This window comes from Corvus hawaiiensis, chromosome 26 (genome assembly GCF_020740725.1).
Source record: "Corvus hawaiiensis isolate bCorHaw1 chromosome 26, bCorHaw1.pri.cur, whole genome shotgun sequence".
Lineage (NCBI taxonomy): Eukaryota > Metazoa > Chordata > Aves > Passeriformes > Corvidae > Corvus > Corvus hawaiiensis.
Genome location: NC_063238.1, coordinates 2,372,648 through 2,390,353, shown reverse-complemented (window position 1 = coordinate 2,390,353; position 17,706 = coordinate 2,372,648). Strand labels below are relative to the sequence as shown.

The following is a 17,706-nucleotide window of genomic DNA, read 5'->3' as shown; positions in this document are numbered from 1 at the left end:
CCTTTGTTAGCCATGTCAGTATTAAGGGGAGTAGAGGCACCTAAATATTCAGAGCTATTGTCAGTGCCTGCTCACTGCTTCCACCCAAACCTGAAGGCATCTAAACTCAGTTGGTGTTTCTGTCCAGAACTGTGCATTTCCCCACATGATTTGTAGCAGGTGTGGAAATGTCTCATTTCCAACAAGCAGCTGTCTGGCACACATGCGCTCTCAGCATCTCTGCAAGTCCAACATAAGGTGCTGCACCATGGCCTTGAAGAGTGCCATCCAGCAGATATCACCTGTAAAAGCCGACATTTGGTAGAAACATGAGAGAATCCAAAATGGGTTCTCAGCTTGTGGTGATTATGAGCCCTCACCAGGCATCTCCAAGGCACAGAGGATACTGCAGCAGCCAGGCTCTCAAGGGGCCAGGAGCAAACAGCCTCCTGCCAAGGGTGCTAAGCTGAGTGGTCAGGAGAGGAGGACCCCTGCAAGCAATGCAGAGGGAGCTCTAGAGAGAGCATATATGAATGTGTATAAATGTACACAGACAGAAGGATCCAATGTCAGATTAGCCATCTCGATGTCTAATGGGCTAACCCTGGAACACATTACTGATTATTACTGTATTAAGAATGGCAATGATTCAGCTATCCTTATACTTTCCAAGTTATTATCTAAGCCTGTACTAATCTTTTCCAAAAACAAAAGGGTTAAGCTCGTGTTAAATCCATCTGCCCTGGCATTATAACCAACCAGAGGCAAAGAAAGTAATTTCTCAAGATGACACCAGTACAAGCTATCTAAATTCAAAGAAATATTTCAAACAAACTTCCATAGGAATGGAGAAGAGAGAAGTGAGAGAAGCGAGTAAATTGAGCACTAAAATAAATGCCTCATGATCTTGCTTATAACCAAACAAACAGGGAAATGCATCTTCTCTGGATGGAGCATTGCAGAGCAATCTTCAAGGGAAATTTGCTTAGTACTAAGCTGGCTTTTGCAGTTTGAATGCAGTGACATGATGAGTTTCTTGCAAACGTATGCCAAAAAACCTAATCCAAGCTGGAAAGAGGAGAGGAAATCTCCTATGAGACAGTTTTTATAAAAGCTTCATTCAGGGCCTCCACCCTCATGTACTGCACCAGCCACCTTAGTTTTTCCACTCTCCCTGGTCCAAGAAAGCACCGACTAGTATATTAAAAATACTGGCTTTAAAATGTTTGGGAATGGACAGTGACAGCTGTATATGTTTTAATAATCAGGAACAGATTATCAGATGATGTTTTAGTCAAAATGGGTACCGAGATTTAGGTGTAATAGATTACAAAACAAGTAAACTAAAGTAATACAGATGGAAAAAAAATATGACAAATATTTCAAATTTCTCATTCCCTCCGAGAATCAGGCACTTTGTAGTGGAAAAGTGTAGTCAGGTTATTAAAACGTAATATTAGTTACCTAGAGATACTGATTACACCCTGTTCCCAGTCCCGTAAATAGAAGGTTTTGACATTTTTAACCAGAATTTCAAGCAAAAGCACTTCTCCTTCCAGCTGTACAATCAGCTTCCTTGGGAAAGGCATTTAACCCCTCAAACTTCAGCATTCCCTTTTCTAAAACAAATATATCTCTTATATTTCTTATCTATCTTTCACATTAGGAACCATAATTAATTTTTCATAAAAATACTTTCAGCTACAAATATCTTCAAACTTTCATAATTTTAAAAAAGATTCCTTTAACTAATTCTCTTGCTTTCTACATACCATTCATGTGCAGTACATGTTTTTTCCTCGGTTGTGATTTATGGCAAGGACCCTTCACTACAAGTGCAGAATGTGTTGAAAATAAGACCCTGGTATTACTTTCTGCTCCTCCAGGAAACAAGTGGCTGTCTCTCTGCACCTGACAGCGTATTTATAGTGAAATGTGGTTGATATATGCACCTACCAATTCTGGGAACAGATTTTGTGTATGTGTAACTTGGTTTCTCTTTCTCCTTCCTTCTTTCTTCCCAACACCAGGATTCAGCTTCCTCAGGCTTTTTCTGTCTGACATGGCTTTCGTGTCCCATTCACCTACTGTCAGAACTCCATGCATTTGAATGGCAGCAGCTAATAAAACTATGCTCATCTCTTTATGGCTTTTCATAAAACTACTCCACTCTGTGCCTTTTTATTTTGCCTTACTTCTGCTGTCTCTCTGTGTACACACAGTGTACTGAAAAAAAACTCCCTTGCAATTGTGTGAAATAGCATTTAACAGCATCACAAAACTGATATTTCTGAAAAGGGTATTTCATTTCTCAAACATGCTGAAACTTACTGAAGTATTTTTTGCCATCTGTTTCTTCTTTTTAAATAAATAACTCTTTTCATCGTGGCAACCATTATGACAAGCTACCAATATTTATGAGGATGTAGCAACACTCATAGGAACAGAAAAAGTGACATATATGTGAACAGCAAAGAGAATCTCTTTCAGCTTAAGGTGAACTTGGAATGAATCCCTGGTGCCAGAATGAAGCTGATGTCCTTACATGTAACTCAGGAACACTGAGGTGCAACTATTACGTCAATGGATGCCTGTATACCAACATCCAGCAAAGACCCCCAGGGGATCCCAGCCTGCCTCAAATCAGACCCACTATTTCTTGAATGAGTTCAAACAGTTGTTCAATGACATCTTCATGAGATCAGCCGCACAGCTGGCTTTCTGGTGAGGTTGGCTGGTTTTAAGTGGAAACTGTCAGTGTCTGCCAAATGGTGGCCAGACACCAGAACAGACTTTCCAATTAGTGGAATACCCCATTTGATGGCGGGATGTGATTTTCCTGTGTGTGTATGTGCATGCTCCACCTGCATGCTACCACATCTGAAGGCTGTGGTGATGCCCTTGCAGGGAGCCTGTCGTCCCAGGTGAACCAAAAGGGAGTCAGGCAGTCTCCTCCTTGCTGGGCCAGCAGAAGCCGTTTCGAGTTTCCCACAGCTGAAAATCACTGTGTTGCAGGTTTTACGTAAGGGCCTGTCGGAGCTGGAGCGGCTCCCTTGCTGCCCACCAGTGAGCTGTGAAACACAGGTTATTAGTTCCAGATGCTGCTTCAGCGCCTTTCCTTCTGCACAAAGTATGCAGAAGTCACTTCTTTTGGTTTCTCAGGACTCCCCAGAAATAGAAAACACCACCAAAAGTCACTGTGGATTTGTTATCCCTCCCTCAACATCAGGCAGAAAGTCTTGTCCCTGAGCCAAAAGGGATCTGTGTTACGCTCACTATGGACAGCCGATTCACAATGGACCTCACAGCAAGAACCAGAGCCTCATATTAAGTACCAATCCATTGTCACTGCATGTCTAATACATGCAGCAGGTGTGCCAGCTCCATGACAGTCCCATTCACACTCTAACAGGAACTTTGTTTTGGAGAGAAAAGGGAAGCGCCTTGTGACAGAAACCAGAGGAACACGTCAGCTGCTTCAAAATTCACTACACTTGATCTATGTCTTCAGGCCTCCTAACTTTCACCCTAAGGCTTTAAAGAACTGCATTAAATCTTTCAAACTTCTTATACATTTGTTCCTCTCAAAAATCTCACTACAGAAAAGTCATTTTTCTTATCACTTCTTAATCATAATAGAGGTAAATCCTGTAGATGCATCTTTTTGCCAATTTATGGTACAACATTCCCTTGTAAATTCAAACCATTTTCTTCTTACCACATTGTGATCTTAATCAATACATAATTTTGGTAGAACTCACCATTTACATTTTGCATATTTGGGGGTAAAAAGGAATCCAGCTTTAATTGCTCATGAGAAAATATGGGCCAATAGAGAAGCTGAGCCTGCAGTTTTCAGACATATCAGAAAATATAATTTCTTAAGGCCTGAAAACGTTCCAGTGTAAAGCATTCTGGGCTCATGGAAAGGTAATTGTGAAAATATACAGGCCCCGTGTAAACATTAAAGTATTTACGAGGTCCTTCAAGGATTTCAGTCTGACAGATTGTTGGCTCATCTTCACTATCCCTGTATCCATAACTTCTATTGTATATCTTTGGTTATGAGGACTGCAGTAACCACCAGTGCACTTCCAAGGGCAGTAGGTCAGCAGTGTGCTATTACTCAGCTTCCAACCCTTCCTATCAAAGGAAGGTGCTGCCAGCTGGGTCTCCAGGATCCCTAACCTCAGCCAGCTCCACACTTGCTCCTCACCCACCACTCTGTGGAAGCCTGCAGCTCCAAACCTGAAGAGCACAGTGACAGCTCTCATCCTGGACATTTTAGGAAAGGGAATGGCTAAGATTGGGAAAAGTTTATTTTAGATTAGAGGAAGGGTTATATCTGTTGGCATTCACTGTAGCATGCGAAAGGCAATTCGTTTTATTTGTTCAGAGTCTGCTCTAAAAATAAACTGCAATGCAATTGGAATCTTGGGCTTCCTTTTATGGTTTCACCAATCTAAACAAATAAAATCATCTTGATTCATGTAGTACTTTTATGTAGTAGCTTCATTAAATAGTCAAAATGAGAGCAGGTAAAAATCATCTTCTAGGGTTCGCAAGAAATGTTGCCTTTACATAAGGCCTTTTGTTTAAGAAATTGGCAATACTGGGCAAAGACAACAGACACGGAAGGCCGCATGAGGTGTGGAGGCATTGTTTTCCCCTCTGTAACTGAGAATATTGAAAAATGAATTGGTTTGGCCAAAGCAACATGACGAAATGGGGCAGGCCTGAAAACAGAAGTCCTCCTGTGTCCCTCCGTACAGCCTTCCTCTTCCTGTCTCCTTTGAATATTCACAATAATACGATTACACTGTTTGCATGTGACTTTTTTTTCCTAATAGATTTGGACACTGAAATCACTTCATTAAAAATTTGAAATTTGGGGTGAAATTTAACAGCAGAAAACAGTGTCTCTGTTCTCTGAGGATTAAAGCTGAAAAGGCCGATTAGTTCATCTTTGTAGGTCATTCAGTGTCACTAAGTTTTGGGTTTTTTCCAAAAATCCTATAAAGAGAGAAAATCAGGTCTCCTGAAAACTACAAAGCTAAGTAGCCTTTTTTACCACCACCTGTCAGAAAAGCATGCCTCTGTAACTTAAATACTTGGGTTAATATACAGCAGTAACTCTGCCCAGCTGGAAGTTTGCCCTCCATTCATGTTCAGATTAACCTTCTTCACACAGATTCATGAGCACCAATCCTTCACTCTGTTTTGTTGTTTTCAGGAGTAGTTCTGGATAACCTGGTTGCAAGCACAGCCTGAAAGCTGGTGTACAGTGAAGCAAGCTGGCATCAGCCCCTGGTTAAGAAGATCATGAAGAGAGACACGCTGGACTGTCCCACAGAGAGCTGCTGTAGGTACAGGAGGCAGCAATGTGTCCTTTCACCCATCCCACATGGGCACCACCAACAGCACCACACTGGAACCACGGCAGGGTTGTGCTGCTGCTCTTCCATGCACATAAAGCAGCATCTGGTTCTGCCATAACATTTTTGTCAGGGGGTCAATTCTACTGTTTATGGCTCCTACAGCTGCTTCTCGGGTAATGTGATCACACCAAACTCAAAACCGAGCACAGGAGAATAGGCACAAAAAAGGGAATAAAAATGGTTCTTTGCCATGTTTTCTTAAACTTGACATAGGCTTAAAGCCCAAACACAATTTTAATAAATCTCACCCACATCTCAACACCTTCCCTCCATCTTTTCTGTGGTAGCCAGGATTCTCCCGAGACAAAGCATGGCCTTGTTACAGCAGCTCCCTTTTTCCTTTGTGCAGCCAGGAAAGGATCCAGGGTCTACCACAAACACTCTAGAAAAGATGGGCTGGATGCCCTCTGATTCAAAATCATTGCCAAGTCCACACTACCTATTGATATCTCTCAGTATGAAAGCACCGAGCAGTCATAAAACACACAGCTTCTCAAAGAGTCAAGACAGGATGCATCACATGTTGCACCATGTTGGCGAGCTGTCTTTGGGTGAATACTTGTGTCAGCAAGACAAGAAAGGAATCTTTTCATGTAGTAGTTGCTAGTGTAGGCCCAAACCAAAAGCACCCTCCCAAAAGTCTGGTGATTTTCAAAATCCAAGGCATAATCTGAAAAAAAAAAATCACTAATTACCCCAAATTTTATTACAGGCCAAACCAAGACCTTGGATCCCAAATAACCCTCAAACTTGGGTTGGCTCAAATTCTGGATGCAATATCTGCGTTGTGAGCTAAGGCAAAACTAGAAGGGAGAAAGAAAAAAAAATCAGCCTTGCTCCATGGATCTTTAATATAGGGCCACCTCTGATACACTTTAGAAAAATATAATGAGACCACTATAATATATATTCCAGCCAAAATTCTTGGCTCCCAAAACCAGCTTTATATGGTATGCAATACAGAAACACCCAGGAGACACCATAAGAACTTTGACAAGGCTAATATTAAGCTAGAACAAAACAGAACTACTGGCACCAACTCCACTCAGCTCTTAAGTAAACTTGTCCCATTAAAAAGCAGCCTCTAAGATATTTTCTCTCTGAAGTGTATAGTAGCTTATAAAAAACAGGAAGGGTTGCCAAGTCATAGATGTGTTCAAGTACTCCTTACCCTCATTAAGGAACATTCCCTGGCAGCCAGCAGCTTTGAGTGTTCCAGCGAACCAGATTTTATAAGGGGGGGTGTTTACAGTGGTGTGCAATGTAGCTGGAAATCACAGTGCACTTTAGCAGCCCTGTACTAGATACAGCTGTGTTTGGAGCCTTATCACCCAGAGCACAGAATAAAACAGGCAGGGTGATCAATGAGGTTCCAAAAATATAATGGGTATCAAGAAAACAAATCTTAAACTTCCCTGCTCCATAGGAAGCAGAGCATCCAGAGATGACAGTGCTAAATACAAATTAGGCAGTGAAATACCACTGAAGATCCAGGTCTCGCTTCCACCAGTTTTGTATATAACAGTATTTACAGAGATGTCTTCATAGTCAGCATGTACACAATGCAGCTTCTCAGTGTACCCACTGACTGCTGCAGCAGTTAGGAGTTACATTCCTTTGTGGAGCTGGACCTTAATGCTGCCCCCCACCTTGTTCATCATGGGGCTGGTTTTGCTTCTCATTCAGTGTCTAACATATCTTCTGCCTAGGGATATTATCCAGACATATAAGAGGAACAACAAAATGATCAAATACAGAAGGTCTTTCCATCCTTAACACTGATGAAGAACTGGGAAAGAGAAGATCCATACTTTCTAACAGTACCAGTGCTGAGGACCTAAAATCACATGCTCTCTTGAGTCTCTCACATTTCCTCTCTGCTACCAACCAGGCACTGTTTTCCAAAGGTTTTTCAGTTTCCATTGAAGAAGAATCCAGATTTATGTGGCATTTAAGCAAGCTGCTAGTTATCTGAATCTTTCACTCTGCAAATATAATTTATCACCTGTTTATAAGTACATGCTAGCTACCAGTTCCCACAAAGCTGACCCCTATCCCTGTTTTGATTTGGGGGATCCAGCAACACACGGTTTATACATTTTGTGATCTTTCATAATAATACTGAACAAAGAAGATGCAGAACCTGGCACAAATATAACTGTGTCACCCACTCTTTCCCAGAGCAGCAAACCCCCAACCAAGCTGACACAATCAGAGGAAGAGGACAGTCTCTGCAAAATGACAGCTGCGTGTAGGCATTTGAAGATAAAAATACTACCAAAGTGTAACAAATAAGTGGAATTTTAAAACAGCAGAGCTTTACATACACTGGGTGGCCACTGAGATAAAAGGAAGACTAAAGAAGCAAATAGACAGGCTCCCACAGCATCTTGTTAGCTGCAGGATCACTTAGAGAGAAAAAAGAGAAACCTTGATCCACAGGGAAAACACACGGAAAGATAAGTTCATGGCCAGACACCTTTCTGTAGAATTTCTGCTCAAGAACTTCTGCTCAAGTTTCAAGGATGCTCAGAAGTAAGGAGGAAAGAGATAAGGAAACATGTAAAGAGACTAATTTTTTTTTACTGTCTTGTCTTAATCTGTTTATTTCCCATGCTAGGTGAAGTAACAAGATCTAGGGCTTGGAATTCTTACAAAGACAGCATGTTAGTCCTCATAATTTGTTTCAATTATTATATTTTTTACTTTAAGAGGCAGACCAGAAATCCCTTGAGTCACTATTCAGGGTTTAGGATGCCCAAGGTGTAAGAGAGCTGGGGATCAGTCCAAATCCGAGAGGTCTAAGGTGGCTGAATGGTGAAGCTTCATTTGTTTGAGAGGATAACAAGGTAACAGAGCATCCAGGAAGTATGCTGGAGAGACCAGGGTCATAGAGTCATATAGAATGGTTTGGGCTAGAAGGACCCTTAAAGATCAGCTAGTTATAGCTCCTGCCATGGGCAGGGACACCTTCCACCAGACCAGGTTGCTCCATCCAACCTGGTCTTGAGCACTGCCAGGGAGGCACTTTCATCATAATAAATATCTTCCTTATGTCCAATCTAAACCTATTCTCTTTTAGTTTGAGACTGTTGACCCTTATCATATCACTACAGGCCCTGACAAAAAGTCTCTCTCCATCTTTCCTATAAGCCCCTTTAAGCTTATAGGAAAAGCTGCAACAAGGTGTCCCCAGAGCCTTCGTTTTTCCAGGCTGAACAACCACAACTCTTTCAGCCTTTCTCCACAGGAGAGGTGTTCCAGCTATCTGATCATTTTTGTGGGCCTTCTCTGGACCTGCTCCAGAGAAGAGATCCATGTACTGAGGATTCCAGAGCTGGATGCAGTGTGCCAGGTGGGGTGTCACAAGAGCAGAGTAAACCTGCTGGTCACACTTCTTTTTACACAGCCCAGGATATAACTGGCTTTCTGGGCTGCAATTACCCATTGCCAGCTCATATCTAATATTTTGTCAGCCAATATCCCCTAGTCTGCAGGGCTGCTCTCAGTCTATTCATTATCTTGTCTGTACTGATGCCAGAGACTGCCCCAGGGCAGGTGCAGGACCTTATTGAACTTCATGAGGTTCACAATGGCCCACTCCTCAAATCTCTCAAGGTCCCCATGGATGGCATCCTTTCCCTCAGGCAGATAAACACTGCTCAGCTTTTTGTCATCCACAAACTTGCTGAGGTTACAATCTCACTGTCCATGATAGTTGCTGGGGTCTGCCTTCGTATCCTTCTTAAAAAATGGGTGTGAAGTTTCCCTTTTTCCAGTCACTGAAGGCTTCACCTAACTGTCATGACTTTTTAAATATGATGGAGAGAAGCTTAGCAACTACATCTGCTACTTCAGATATATGTCAGCCTATTCAGACTATATCTAAGAGGATTTAGGCTAAAACTTGGCAGTCTGTAAAGTGTCTGGCTATAAAATACTTACCAAGTTGTGATGCTATGTATTTTGCTTTAGAGTATTGGTATAGTCTGCCATCAGGTTATCCAGAAACTTTCTTTAATGTGCTTGGAGAGAAAAAAAGAAGGAGTGGGAGGAAAACGAAATTTTATATATATATGAATGTGTATGTATATATATATATATATATGTCCTTCAAGTGAACAGAACCTCACTCTGAACCAGGAAAGCAGTTATAATTCTTTCCATGGGCTTGTCATCTAATTGGAATACCATGGGAAACTTTATGGCTTCTTCCCCTCTGTTTTATCTGCCATGGTACACATAGAAGTCATCCATAATGTCACAGATTGTTTTTATTTCCTCCTACTGAATTGCTGGCAATTTTTCCTCTCATGATAAATGCAGTTAGATTATACCCAGAGTTCTATGTGCTTGTTAAAACCTTTCAGACATGGCTACATTTGGAAGAAAGTGTGGACAGAGTCAGTTGCCAACATTTTATTCTTCTAGAGGGTCATTTGAAGCTAAAAGTTTGTCCAGTAGACCTCAATACTGGGAGAAAATTGAAGTGCCCTGCAAATAGCTTTGGCTGTGGATGTATGCTACCCTAATGTGCCTTAAGGAAAACAAAAGCCTTTCTATGGAAAATAGATTTATTCATTTTTCTTTCTATTTCTTCACCACATTACCTAATTAATTCCTAGAGAACATCTCAAAGAATCAGCATTTCTGCTAATTATTTTATAGAAGACAGTAGTACAGAGTTCTCACTACCTGGAGATAAATATAGACCCAGCACCTACACCTAGGAGAGGAAATGGTTCTTATTACCTGTCATAAATGCTATGAAAAAAATGAAGTTTTGGATACTGGTTCACACCCTGGAAAGATACACAGGACAGGTTGGATTAATGTAGATCGAAACATAAAGGATGTAACTTCTTTCCATTTAGTCTTTAGTTAATAATGCAGGCACTTCCAGAAAACAATTCTTATCTGCCTTAAATTGCTGTCCTTGGATGGCAGGAATCACCACCTGAAAGTGCACATCCTATGGTACCCAGCATACAGGAAGCCCAGAGTAGTCATCCAAACCAAACTCCACCATACTGTGTTGTTGTTCCTCTCTTCTACGGCTTTCACTCACAAGAAACAGTGACAACTGTCTGTGAAAACCTCCACTGGATTCTCCATTGGACCACTAACAAACAGCATCCAGCTGGGCATTATGGGGCATTTACTGCTCTCATGACACCAGTGGCAGTGGTAATTCAGATCCTACCATAAACCTGAAGAGAAAGGGAGTCGCTTCCGTTCTGTTTGTACAGCACATCACACCATGGGGACCTTGTTCAGGAGCAAGGTCTCCATTTTCCCCTTTTTCTCTCTAAGCTCCAGGTCTCAGAGAACCCACACAGCCTCTGCAAAGAACACGACACAGAAAAATTACAGATCAGCAACACGAGAAACCTCACCATTTTCTCCTGTAATGAACAAAAGGTTCCACATCCAAGCCGGGAATGAATTTCAGCTTCATGAGGGAACCCTACAGGGAGACGTTAAACAAGTCACCAACCTTCTTGGCCAGCATGACAGCCAGCACTATCAGTGGGGAGGACTGGACATCATTTGTGAACTCTACCTAAGGAAAAAATAGAACAAAGGGCTTTTCATCTGTTTCATATACCTGGCGACGAAGGCAGTGGTTGCACAGGACTACCTACTTCTTTCACAGGGGAACGGAATGCAATCCAGTCCACTGAAGGCAGAAAGGTGCTCTCTCTCCTTTCTCAGGGATAGGTTATCAATCAACACTTCCACCAGAGAGTCTTGGCTGATGCAGCGACAGTTCCCCCTCCCATCCCTGTCAGCTTGAAGCATGACACTTACATTAAAAGTCACATTTGATTCCCATATTTCAGGTGGCTTGTGATAATTCTGATGTAGAAGAGGACAGTAAGTGGAGATGAAGTAGCCAGATTGCTTAAAATAGCTTGGCATTGTGACAAATATTTAAAAATGCAAACAAATCCAAGTATTTTTTCTTATTTGCTGAGCTCAGGAGATATAAAATTGTTTTCCCATACTTATGCTTCCTGATAAAACAAGCTCCTTATACAAACACTGTCCCTAAGGATGTCAGAAAAGGGATGAAGCAGCTTCCAACAGAAGTCCAGCTCAGGAGATCAAGCAGCAGGAACATCAGTTACCATGCAGAGCAATGTTCAACAGTACAAGGCAAGGTGCAGGCATCCCTGTCCCCACAATCACAAACCCATGAACTGGAATGAAGTGTTGGTTGTAGAAAATCATATGCAAAAGGATCATCAAAAGGATGGTATCTCACCCAAAACATCTTTCCTAAGCTGGCTTGTCCTTTCTCCCTGTGTAGTGAGGGTATGGTCAGATGAGTGGTGAAGAATGTAGTATGTTTTAACACTTGATTACCCTTGAGCTAATTGGTTTTACCTCCATGGTTGCATACAGCCGCTATCACTAAGCTCAAAGGTAGACCAAGTTCACCTGCCCTGCTACTCAACTGTCCACCTGTGGTGGAAGTGACTCAAGGCACACCAGTAAACTGCCTTTAAATAAAGGATTAAGAGTGAATCCTCCTATACAAAACAGAGAGTAATGGGAATGTAATTAATGTTGTTTAGACCCAGGTCACAATGAAGTGAAATATTTTTCATGGTGAAAACCACTGCACAGAAATATTCTCCTTATGATACCTTACTAAGGCTTTTTGGTAAAAACTGCTGTCTCCTTCCACATCCCACTATTTCCCCTATCACTGCATCCTGTTAAACAGGTATATTCATTAGCAATTACCCTGGGACTAAATATGCAACCCTTCCTCATAACACTAAGAGGCTTTTGCCCAGAAACTTTTCTCCAATTCAAAGTGAATTACAGAACATGGCCATTTTATAGACCTCATCAGTTAGAGATTGTTAAGTACTCCAAATATCTACATTCAAAGAATGCCAATAAGCACATTTCTGCATGATGAGCTGTAGGAAATTTATCCAGACTTAAATTTTCACCCTCCTCCTGTCTCTGTTCTTTGAAAAGATACCATTCAGGATGATTTACGTGGTTTACAGCATATCCCAACAAGGGACCCATATGGCATAGTCAGCCACGTACGACGGAGTCATGCAACTGTCCTTTCTGCTTGGACATAGCCAGGGATTCCTAATACCACCACAGCATTCTTTGACTGTCTCTTTAAACCTAGCATTCAACTGTTTTATTTTAAAACAGGAACATGTCAGTTGAAAGGAAAACAGCAACTGTGGGATTTTAAGAATTGCTTCATCATATCTGCTGCAACTCATTCACACAGATGGATACTCCTTTACTGTGGATTCCTTTTAAGGTTTTCTTAAGTATCTTGCTACAGGGAACTCTTCTGGAATAAAACCAACATTAAAAATTACTATAAAAAGCTATAAAAGCACTCTGAAACTCTAAATATAAAACTTCTTGAAACTTAAACTCTAAAAAATACTTTCAAGTGATTGTTTTAACCTATACAGAATATCTTTAGAACAGCAAGAACCAGAGCCTGGCTTTCCAGTCACCTCTTCTTGTTTTTCATCCCATTTTATCCCTTCCTCCTACCCTTCTATCCTCAGTCAAGCTGACCTGGCGCAGACCCTCATCCTTTATTGTCAGAAACATCCAGCCAGCATTTTACATCTGTGACTGAGAAACTCTGAGGCTTGTGCTGATTTTCCCCAGCCCTGCAGCCTTCCTGAGTGCTGGGATCTGGAGGGAGGATGGCTCCTCTCTACAACAGCACACTGAATGCTTGCAGCAAGTGCCTCTGCATTCAGTGTTGGACTTCACTTCCTCCAAGGGTTAACGCCTGTCGAGCAGAAATGCTGTTTATCTTTGGCAGGCTAGGATGGCTGAGGTCATTTTTAAAAAGACATGCTAAAAGCATTTTGAGCAATATCTTTTGTATGTAAGTAGATTTAAACTTTGGCCACAATAGTGCTGGTGGAGTTGTGCTGAACTCTTACTGTAGATGGAAACTGGAGAGGCAATTTCTGTGATACAAATTTTCTTGCAAATAGGCTATACTGGAGCAAAAACATAAAGAAAAGATGCAGATGACTTAGAAAACAATGATACATTTGAAGCATAAGCATAAAAAACTGATAGAATCATTTATAAAATTTCAAGAAAACTTTGCATGAAAATTTAACCCATTATGTGATCTTAAGATAAAGTGAAGTTGTACACTAATTATAGATCAAGTTATTTATGAACCCCAGCCTAAAGCAAAGTCTTATCTAAAAATCGACTAGATTTTACATCCAAGTACTTAAAAACCTAGAGAAAAGCATTAATCGGTAGTTCAAATAAATTCTGGGAAAGAGAATTGCCACAAAGAAAGGTTCACACAAAAAAGATGCTGTCATTCATATAATAAAAAGAAAAAGTATGCTGTCTTAGTGCTGGAGAAGAAGGAAGAAATCATCAAAACCTGCAGCTAAAACCCCAGTCTATTAATGAGAAGGATGATGGTACTTCAGCAGCAAAGTTCTCCTTAGGGTATCTTAACAGAAATCACAGAAGCAGGAGTTAATGCAAGAACTGTGATAGATTCAAGTGACCTCACAGAAGCACATGGACAGGCACGAACCTACAGGCACACATATCTGTGCTCTTCTTAAGGCTTTATTGGTATTCCCTGTTTAGAGAAGGGCCATCTGCTCCCTGCTGAGAGAGACAAAGTGCAGAGCCTCGGGATTCAGCTGCATGAGGAAGTTCATGCTCAGTGAGCTTGGGTGTGAATTTACTGCATATTAGCTGTTCTGCACTAACTGCCCATTTGGGTACCCTTGGTGCTTGGGAAGTGAAAAACAGCCTATTTGACCTCCAGAAAGGAGCCGCCTAACTCACACAAAAGCACTCTTGAAGCTAACATGCACAAAAGCACTCTTAGTAGCTACTAGAATCACCCACCCAAGGGAATTAGTGCCAAGTAACTAGCAAGCTGTAAATCCATCCTGGAGCTCCCTGCATGCTAATTCTACCAGCAGACAGGCCCTTGTGTGCCCAGAGCAGCAGCCAAGCAAGCCCAGCCACAGCCCAGGACCATCAGGAGCCCATGTGGTCCAGGGCTGGAAGATTATACAGCTTCTCCTTTAAAAATACCTGTGTGTACAAACCAGTTCCTAAAGATTCTCAGAAACGAACAAGTTATATAGAGTATTACAGAGGGAGAGAGAAAATACTGGTGACAACAGCAGAGAAAGGAGGGAGGGAAGCTGACGGCAGTCGCCAAACACCTACAACTCTTCAGCCATAAAACGTGATGCTTCATTTATCGATATTCATTCCAAGACTGCATTCTAGGGGCTGCTCTTTAGGATGCAATTTACTCTCTGTGCATATTGCCAGATTTTTTTTTTTGTTCCTTTTGATCCTACGGGTGAGGCAGGCTGTGCCAAAAATGTCTTTGCCTAGGGCACCCGTCTATGCAAAGCCAGCAGCTCTAATAGTCACTGGAAGCACTCGGCACTGACACTTCATACATCAGCAGCCTAGTAAATTGTACCTATTTTTTTTTCCAATAATCTCTCTATATATAAAATCCTGAAAAATGTTGTTTACACACAGAGAGACCACAATTAATTTATCAGCACAGTTATTCAAACCTCTTTAGACATCATCTTTGTCACCAGAGGAACTTTTCAACAACCCCCAGTAGTCTTTAGTTTCTCAGGCCTCCACATCATTATAATCTATTAGGCACCTTCATGTTAGCTCTGTTTTATTATATAACACATAATTATGCATTTCATTAACAGCATCACCAGGCACAGTACATCAAAGAGAGAAAGGCAGCTGCCCAGGAAATTCAAAAAGATGCAGTTTACTTAAAGCTCACTGTTAAAAACCTCCCCCACTTTCAGTTAAATTTTGACTAATGTTTCAAAGATTTTACTCTGGCTCAGAGAGCAGAGTCCAAACAACCTCATTAGACACAAGGCTGCTGACACAGTGAATATTCCCTGAACTCTTGATATTTCCAATCATATAAAAGAAAAAATCATCAGCTAGCTACATAGTGCAAATCAATTTTCCTTCTTCTACTGAAAACCCACTTAGCCAGAGATCTCTCTTGCTACTTGTAGCCTACAAGGAGAAATGCAGAGATGAGGGCCTATCAAAAAGAGAAAAAAGATGTGTTCATTTTGTATTTTAATTAATTTTTCAAGATTTGTTCAAACAGAAGATCTGTCTGGCCAACTGTACAAAGAAAAGGCAAAATCTTTGTCCTTCAGATGATATAAAAATTATCATCCTTGGGAGAAGCAAACTCCCCAGAAGAAATAATTTTGTCGTTTTTCACAAGGTTACACTGAACTAAAAGGCTTGGAATTAAGAAAACATTTAGGGAAAAAAAAAAAAAAAAACAGGTAGCTGCTTGACAAAGGTACAGGGCAGTACATATGAGAGCAAGTTTAAAAAGGGGGTGGATGGGAAGGGACATGAAGTCTCAGTACTACCAGCCAAATCAAATAGTTTTGGTGTTGAATCTGCAGCTGGCACAATACACCAGCTCTGGGCACAGTTTCCCAGATTTTCAGATTCCCAGTCTTCTCCCAGATTTTGTGGAAGAGCACACACTCCCCCTGGAAAGCACCTTTCAGTTCTCGCACATAAAACCAGAACTTCCCTCACTGGAAATTTTTGCTACTATTTATAAAAGACACCAAGAAAGATTTGTTCATGGTCAAGAGAACATTTCCAAAGGGTGGAGGGCTTGTAGCCAGCAGAAAGCTTTTGATCATTCTTCTCTTGGAGCAAATATGAACAAGGTTGCAAGCTAATCATTTGATGTAAAGAATGGAAGGAGACTACAATTCCCTATTCACAGCAGTAAAAGAGCTGTTCATGCAGCTTTCTTGAGAATAGGAGTTTATGGAAGTAACATCAAACAGGTTTAAATTACTTGTATGGTCACAGCCATTTCATAGACAATGCAGATCTGCATTTCAATTTCTTTAGTCTTGGTTTTATCATCTGCTGGCCCTCAGCAGCCTGTGTGTTGGAACACTTGATTCATTTTAATTGCCACTTAATAATGTCCTGACAAACTATGAATTGAAATGCTGTTATCATGATCCACTATTTCCATCTGGGATTATGCCAAAAGAGGCACCTTCTTCACATATCGATACAACCAAATACTCCCTTCCTGAACTTGCCTTAATCTCTCGCTTTAAAACAAAGTGAAAAATGTTCCTTTCCTGTGCACTTCACCTTTAAAGAAATCCTTTATAGTCCTAGGACTACATTCATTAACTCAACTCGCTTTACTGTCTCCTTATCACTCACCACCATCACTGCTGAAAATTTTTGGAAAAGTGGGATGCTGCACTACGGTAAACATAAATCTCCTAAAAAGGCACGATTGTCATGCTAGCCCTGAAAAGTTATGCACTAAAGTTCCCTCACCCTGCTGAAAATCATTATTTCTTGCAGCCTGAGGCACACGAAGCTCTGCATCACACTCTACAAAGGGCGGCACACCCAGCGTAGGTTCACTGTGAGGACGTCCTGCCAAACTCTACTGCCAGGAGGATTGCATAATTAGTGGGATTCTTCCTCTTCCAGAGCTCAACACCATTAACTATTCCAAGCCATTACAAGGAGTAGGCAGCCTCTAGTACCCTAGAGCTTAATTGCTGCCAAGACAGAGCACGAAAACATATCTTAGCACGAGGCACAAACTTTTTAAGCAAAGTAGTTCTAATGAATCACACTCGTGCACTACTTCCTAATTTAACTTAATTCACAGTGTTAAGTGAGCTCTCATCCCAGTTTTCTCTAATGTGAATTTAAATATTTGTGTGAGTTTTTCTGAAGCCAATGTTGATGATTTCCTCGGTAGAAGAGAGAACTTTTTTTTCTAAGACCTAGTACAGAAACGGGACATTGATTGCTGAAGAGAACATAGAAATATCCAGCACAGCTAAGTAATCTCTGGAAACATACCAAAATCCTTTGAGTCTCAGTCCTTGGGAACTTGATGGAAAATGCTATGCAAATGTTTGATATCTTGTTTCAGTCCCTCAAGGCCTATAAATACACCTGTTTTGACATGTTGTGGCAATGGATGCAAGTGGTATCAGGAACAGTATTGGTGATAGCAGTGACTCTTGCCAAGATCCCTGGAAAGATATCTATCAGTGACTTTTTCTGTAATCTGGCTCTTCATCTTACGTACACAGCAGACACGAAACCCTGAAAGGAGGTTTCAAAGATGCCTAAATCTGTGTCAGAAAGGTAACACTGGTGCGTGTTGTGCCAAGTGAACATTCTGTTAATAAAAAAAGCAGCA

At 41.2% G+C, this 17,706-nt stretch overlaps 1 pseudogene; it reads right to left on the bottom strand.

Annotated features, from left to right (window-relative positions):
- Positions 1–17,706, bottom strand: part of LOC125317129 — a 76,114-nt pseudogene that overhangs the window by 21,679 nt on the left and 36,729 nt on the right.